Below are 7,729 nucleotides of genomic sequence, written 5' to 3'. Positions count from 1 at the left end.
TACCTCTTTCCTTCTGCTATCTCCTCTCTATGAAAGTTTGTTATTTGTATTCCGTAGTCTCGTACCATTAGATTTGTTAATTACATCTAACAATACTCGGTAATAAATATTGTTCATGATTATAATTCTTGGACCTTTAGACACTAAACCCTTTTTTTGTGCAACAATTGGAACTAAAAGAATCCGATTTCAATGGCAGCTTAAGATTCAATTTCATGTTGCCATATATGATATAGGAAACTTTATAATATGTGGTCACATGACAAAATTTAATTGCAAAAAATCACGCCAATAATAATCACCTGTTTATATATAAAGTTCCAAGTACAACATGATCATATCCATTATTATTGTAGCATGCATGTAGAACTAATATATGCATAGCAGTTGGAAACAAATGATTATTTTATATTTAGGGCCCGTTCATTTCACTGATTCGAGTTTGTAATTCGAGTTGAGATGTGATTTTGTGTGAGAATTTTTTACTGTAGTAAAAAAATTAGATGTGACTGTTTCTGAGAGCTTTTTACTGTAATAAAACTCAAATTTTAAACTCGAATCGGCGAAATAAACGGAGGCTTAGCTTTTATCATCCAAGCTATGATCAAGAGTGTGTGTTTGTTTTAGTTCTTCCACTTAGAATTCCTGACGGCATGTCCGCGTCCGTCTGCTTAAGTTAACTTATGTGAAGGCTGCTCACGAGGTAATTATGTATATTATTACGAGACTTCTTTTTTCCCATTTTACAAGGATTTAATATTACACATGCATATCATAAACACGTTTTTTTTTTTTTTGTGCGACATAAAAACTGCCCCCCGTGGGGGGTTTTTTTTTCATGTATCTAATTTCAACTAGTAAAACTGCAAATATTCTAAAAATAAGAATCTTTAGCAAAAAAAATTAAAAAAACGGATTAAGAATTTACATTCTCAATTCAATATATATAATAGTAGTATCTGTCATCGTCATACGGGATCCAGTTCACAATCACCGGACATTTACTTTTTAGTCTTGAAAATATTGCCCACTTCACCTGTCAATACATTCAAAAGAAAAGAAAATTTCATTGATTCATTGAGGAGTACGACCATTATTGTACGTTCAAAATTATAAAAAGTTTGCCAGAAAGCTCAAATTGTATAGAGTATTTGCACATAATATTGTTGGGTTAATTTCAATAATAGCACTCCTAAGTAAATGATTATTAATTTTAGCACCACTTTTGTATACTTTTACAATTAGCATCGTCATGTCAATAAAAGTGAGACCAGACCGCTTTTACTTGAGTTAAAATGACAATTTTACCCCATTTCAGTTTTAAAGCCTTGAATATATATTATGAAGCCTTTTCTAATTCAAATATTGAAAGTAGAGAGAGGAGGAGGAGAACGAACGCAGGTGTGCACAGAGATCAAGAAACCCCAACAACCACCACCGTCTACCACCGTCCCGTCTACCACCTTGAGCACCGACGAACCCATGACAATGAAAACCCACAATAGTGAGAACCCACGCAATCACGCAACGAGAACTGATAAACCTTCGCCGGAGAAATCAACACCTAAACCTATTCGTCAGAGAAGAACGGACCGAGGAAACCTCCCCCTCTTCGTCGGAGAAATTAGCCACGAAACAGACGAGGTCAATGGCAGATTCCGAGACAAAAGTGAAAACTTTGTTGCCTTTTCTTGTTTATTTATTTTTTTTCTTAGGTATTTATTGTTTTTTTCTTTTTACCATTTTTTGTCATCTTTGAAGAAAAGAAAGGCTTTGGAGGAGGAGATAAAAGTAGATAAGGTCGGTTATTTAAAATTTTTAGGGGTCATTGGATTGTCATTATTCTCCTTATTTGGTCTGTGACTCTGCCTGATGGCCGGTCATATCATTATGACCGCTTAGTAATTTTATTATGATCGGTCATAAGACAGGTACATCGTGCGATCATAGCAATTATGACCGAGGGTCATAATTACTATGACCGCCCATTAGGCAGGCAGGCGCATAATATGATTGTCTGACTGATGAGTCTGCGATCATAGCATTATGACTCTCGGTCATAATAATGTGACCGCACAATTGTCAGGCTCTTAGTGCGGCAATCATAGCACTTATGACCGTCAGTCATAGTACTATGACCGAACAATTGTCAGATTCTTAGTTTGCCAGTCATAGTACATTGGTTAACAACTTTGTTTGCTTTATTTTTTTTTGTATTTTTTTTTTTTTTTTTACCAATGTTTGTCATCTTAGAAGAAAAAAAGACTTTGGAGGAAGAGATGCCTATGGATGAAGATAAAGCAGATACTAAGAAGGTCAATTATTTGAAATTTGTGAGCTTCATTGAATTGTCATTGTGGTGGAACTCGTAACATTATATGGTGGAACCAGTAATATTATACAATTACTAACATTGTAGTCGGTCATAATATTATGACCGTCCGGTCATTTAAGTATGACCGGCCCATAAGATGTGATCTATTTTTTTGTCTGTGTTTTTTGCTTGCCTTGCTTTTATATTAGTATGGCCGGTCATATTAGTATTATTACAGTTCATGAGAATGGTTCCAAACGAAGACATCAAGAACGGTAAAATAAATTGTATTGTTAACTGTGAGGAAACAATGGGAATACTACGGTAGGTTCTTACACGGACTCAATTTGAAAAGTTGGAACTTCAACCTACCGTAGTGAACTTTTAGAACCTCCAGAAGCTTGGGTGGCCTGGCGAAGTTGTCCACAATGTTATCATGCGCTTGGCCGCTGTTGATGGGAAAACATATGACTCTTTATTCTTTGCTATTGGGGCGATTTTCCATAGCTGAGGATGCCCTCATCACTGGTCTTAAGTATGTTGGTTCAACACACTTGAAGCCTGTATTTGCCAAATCCCGCATCCACAAACGGTACTGGAAAAAACTATCGTACGTCATGAGGCCAGCCATTGAGCAAACACTATCCGACCCCAACACGAAATATGACAGCGACGATGATGCGGTCAGGATAGGGCTTTTGTACGTGCTTTCCAGCATTATACTTTCCAATGCGAAAACAATAAGAATTCTAGAGACCTACGTTGAGTTGGTCAACGACGTAGAAGCATTTAACAACTATCCTTTGGGGGATTCCTTCATGGGAGATGACAAGAGATACCATCAAGTCTATGGTAATGAACAAGATTAAGAGCAAGGGAAAAAGAGCTGGAATGCACTACAATCTCATCGGTTTCCCTCATGCACTATTGGTCTGGGCCTTCAAGAGCATTCCAAAAGTCGGAAAGAATTTCACTACATATCTTGGTGAGCACACTCCAAGAATGCTTTCGTGGTCTTGAAAAGACCAGGTGTTATACGATGACGTTAGGCGGGTCTTTACACTTGGCACCAAGCACGGAAAGGTAAGCCCATCATACACATTTAGTCATCTTCGATGTACTTACATTTTAATAACTCACCGTTTTTGTTTAATAACTCATTTACGCACATTTTATGCAGCATGTCTTTTATATGGTGACACCCACCGAAGAAGAACTACAAAATCCTGACATAGTCGGCTTGTATCCTAGAAGAAAAGAGAAAAAGAGGGTGGTGGCAAAAAGGACTGCGCCACTCACTGAGCCAATCCCTAAGACAAAGACATATGCCAAACCCTCTAGAAGAAAGGCTAGTTCTTCTTCGAATGATTTTGAAGAAAAAATGTATGTTGAGGTGAAGTTAGTAAAAGACAGGTTAACAATGTTGGAACAAGGCCAACAAAGATACGAAGTTCTTCTTAATAAAGCCCTTGGCATGTTGTACCATATCATTGATGTGGTGGAAGTGAACCCCACGGTTGAAGGCGAGTCCTATAGTTGCTTCTCCAAAGATGATGTTATCGCCGATGTGGGTGTTCAAGCATCCACACCTATTGTGAAGGATGATAAGGTAATGAATGTTTGTAATTTGTGATGATTGTTGGCCTAGTATGTTGTGTTATTAATATACTAATTAGTGTGTTGTGTAATAGGCAAAAGAGGAAGAGGGGGAGAAAAGGGAGACGAAGAAGAAGTAAAGGAGAAAAACGAAGAAGTAACGGAGAAAAACGAAGAAGCAAAGGAGGAGGGGAAGAAAATGGAGAAAGAAGAAATAAAGGAGAAAAAAGAAGAAGCAAATGAGGAGGATGAGAAGAAAGATGAGCAAAAGGAGAAGGAAAAGGAAAAAAAGGAGAATAAAGGTAAGCTAGTAATCTCTTATGTTGGTTTGCATGTTGGGTCTCATTGAGTGTTTTTCACTGCCTTATGTGCAGTCATATATCATAAAACTATGACCGCCCATAAGGCAGTCATCACATGCCTTGACTGGCACAGTATGCCTACCTTATGGGCAGTCACACTGTTATGACTATTGAGTCATAATACTATTACCGTCCGCCCATAAAGCATTCATTGTGTGCTATGAATGGCACGATATGACTTTCTTATGGGCGGTCATGACTTCCTTATGGGTGGTCATACTAATATGACTGACAAGTCATATCACTATGATCGTCCATAACCAAAGTCATAGTGCTATGACTTAAGTCATTATTGGTTTGTGTTGGCTTATATGACTGTGTATAAACAGAAAGGAATGAGCCGAGCCGTCCAACAAGGACCCATAAGCCAACTCAACGCCTAATTGAATTAAGCCCTAACAAGGGCGATGTTACGAGGAGGATGGCTGGGCCGTTGAAGAATGTCAGGATTTTGGCTCTTCCTGAATATAGTTCAGAACCCCTCGCACCAGGAACATTGGTGGTATTCAAGAAGTGGCTTAAAAAGAGCTTGTGTTGGTCCCGGGTAAGTCCATTATAGTGATCTTTGAGGTATTTTATTTCATTCAACTATATTAATATATGGCCGGTGTGGTGTGATTAATTTCAGGAACCGTCCTTTCCATTACACGAGCCGTGTGGACAAGTGGGATGTCGGATATGACATGGGCATAATGCATGTAATGTAGAAGTCATGGTTCTACAAGTTCACAACTACGGCAGTATGGTTGTGGGATGATGTAAGTTACCTGAATCAGTTCATTTTGTAGTTGCTGATCATATTGAGTGTTGCTTATATTGTGTATCCCTTTGTAATACACAGCACATAGATGTCGCATTTTATTATTTGAGAAAGAAGCGCAAGCACTACCCCGAAATTGCATACAAGCACTTCACCACTACCGACAATCTATTTAATTCCACAATCAGATCTGCATGGCCACAGTTGAAGAAAGAAGAAGTCAAATATGACTGGACAAAGGTGGAAAACATTAGTAAGTACATATTTGGTGGTATGTTGGGTCATTTCAGTCATAATATTATGACTGGACGGTTATATCACTATGACTACCTTACGGCTGGTCATAATAATATGACCGGACTATGACCGGCCATTTTGACTCATACTGTTATAATTTGACTCATAGACAATGATTTATACTGTTATAATTTGACTCATAGATAATGACTCGTACTGTTATGACCGACTGGTCATAATATTATGACCAGACATATAACACTATGAGTCATAATACTCTGACTCCCAAGGTCAACTGTGTCTTTGGCGTGGTGGTCGTTACAATCAGTTTACATATCAATTATAAACCATCTAAAATCTCAAATTGACGAAGGATAGTATCAATTCCTATCACATTAAGTTCAAACCAGTCATTTTTTTCGAGTTATATGTACTAAGTCTCTCGAAAAATAAATTTAAAAAGAAAAAAATAAAAGAAAAGCAAAAAAATTGTGTACCAACCTCGATCTGGTGCACAACCGGAGTATTGACGACGAGGAAATGAGGGCGTAGGGAAGAGAGAGACCGAGTAGAGAGAGATGCCAAACTAGAGAGTGAGCCGAAATGGGGTGTAGAGAGAGAGAATGGGCAGGAGAGAGTTGAGATTTCTTTGAGGTGCTTTTAAATGATAATTTTAACTTAAGTGGCATAAAAGTCATTTTACCTCACATTGCTGACATTACAATACTAGTTGTGAAAGTATACAAAAGTGATGCTAAAATTAATAATCATTTATTTGAGAGTGATATTATTAAAATTAACCCTTACCCAATGTTCTTTTCTCATTTCGGCTGTTCTAACTCCTTCTAACAGTTGTAGACACTTGCTACTCCAAAAAAATTAGAAAAATAATATCGAACCACAAAAAATTTAGAGGAAGCGTGCTAAAAACTTTTTAATTTTGGAATTCTCATCGTCGGGAAGTTTCATAGTCGTTCTCGCTTCTTTTTTTTTTTTTTTTTTTTGCATTGGCGTTGTCGTTTTCCTTTCTTCTTTTTTTGTCGTTTACTTGTATTATTGTCGTCACCAATTTATATGGATGTTTACTAGTCTTATTTTCTCTCTCTCTCTCTTCTTCGATTTAATTGGTTTTCCTTGTATTTTGCTCTTACTGTCGACGCTTTTTTTGTCTTTCACTCTCATTGTTGTTTTATATTTTTTGTTCTTTTTGCGAGTCTTTTTTTTATATTTTCATTATGTTCTTGTCCTTTTTTCATTATCACCAATGTACGCCAAGAATAATGATGTTTATCATAAAAACGGAAAACAAAGAAAGATGAATCGGGAAAATGTAGTTGGTTGGGAGTGTTTTGAGTGTAAACGCAATTTAGCCAAACTCTCTTGCTGCCACTCGGGTACTAGATTGATTTTCAAGTAAAAGGAAGGTAGGAATTATAGCTCCTTTTCATTGTTGTTCTTATAATTCTGTTGTCATTTTTTCTTTTTTTCTTTTCAACGTTAATTATCATTGGATTTTGTTTTGTCGTTTGACTCTATTATTGTCACTAGACTTTGTTATGGACTGTACAGTTGGACTTTTATTGTTGATTTAGAACTTACGTCACTTTGTGGTTGCAAGCTCGAGTTACTGTTAATTCTATATCTATTTATAATTAAACCGTTTAGTTCGCTAATTCGAGTTTTTAATTCAAGTTGAGATGTAATGTTGTGTGAGAGTTGTTTACTATAACAAATGTGACTGTTTATGAGAGCTTTTTACTGTAGCAAAACTCGAATTCTAAATTCGAATCAGCGAAAAGAACGGGGCTTAAAGTTTAAATCTTTTCTAGTATTAACCAAAAAAAAACCTCCTACACTCAACTAAAAAAAGAACTTGTTCGATGTCATTGTGTTTTCAATGTTGTCAATATTCTGATTTTTTTTTTTATTTTTTTATTTTTTTGTGCGTTTGTTAATGCTTTGCGTTTTGAACTTGTTTGTCTCTAATATTGTTTATTATCCTTTTATTATCTTGTCGTTTAGATGGTATTCTCCTTTATTGCTAATGTTGTCGTTTCTTGGTTTTGCTGTAGATCACCTCTTTCTTTACTTTTGCCGTTTGTTATTCTCTTTTGTTGTATTCATTTATATTTGGTTCTCTGTTTTTGTTGCCGTTTTTCATTGTCGTTGCTCTGTCAACTTTTTTTTTCATCTTAAGTTTTATTGTCGTACTGAATTTCTTTTGTCGTTTGGTATTGGACCAATCGTTCTCCTTTCTCTCTCGTTTACGTTTATCACTTGCTAGTATTATTCTCTCTATCTATATTTGTAGATGTTTACTATTGTCACCATCCTACATTTTTCGTAAATCATTTTTTACTGTCGTTCTTTTGCCTTTTATTTTTGTTGTTGATTCATTAGGCTTTAGGTCTCTCTCTCTCTCTCTCTCTCTCTCTTTGTCTTCACCTTCCGACCATCTCC

This window comes from Morus notabilis, unplaced genomic scaffold, assembly GCF_000414095.1.
Source record: "Morus notabilis unplaced genomic scaffold, ASM41409v2 Scaffold535, whole genome shotgun sequence".
Taxonomy (NCBI): domain Eukaryota; kingdom Viridiplantae; phylum Streptophyta; class Magnoliopsida; order Rosales; family Moraceae; genus Morus; species Morus notabilis.
This window is presented reverse-complemented; position numbering follows the sequence as displayed.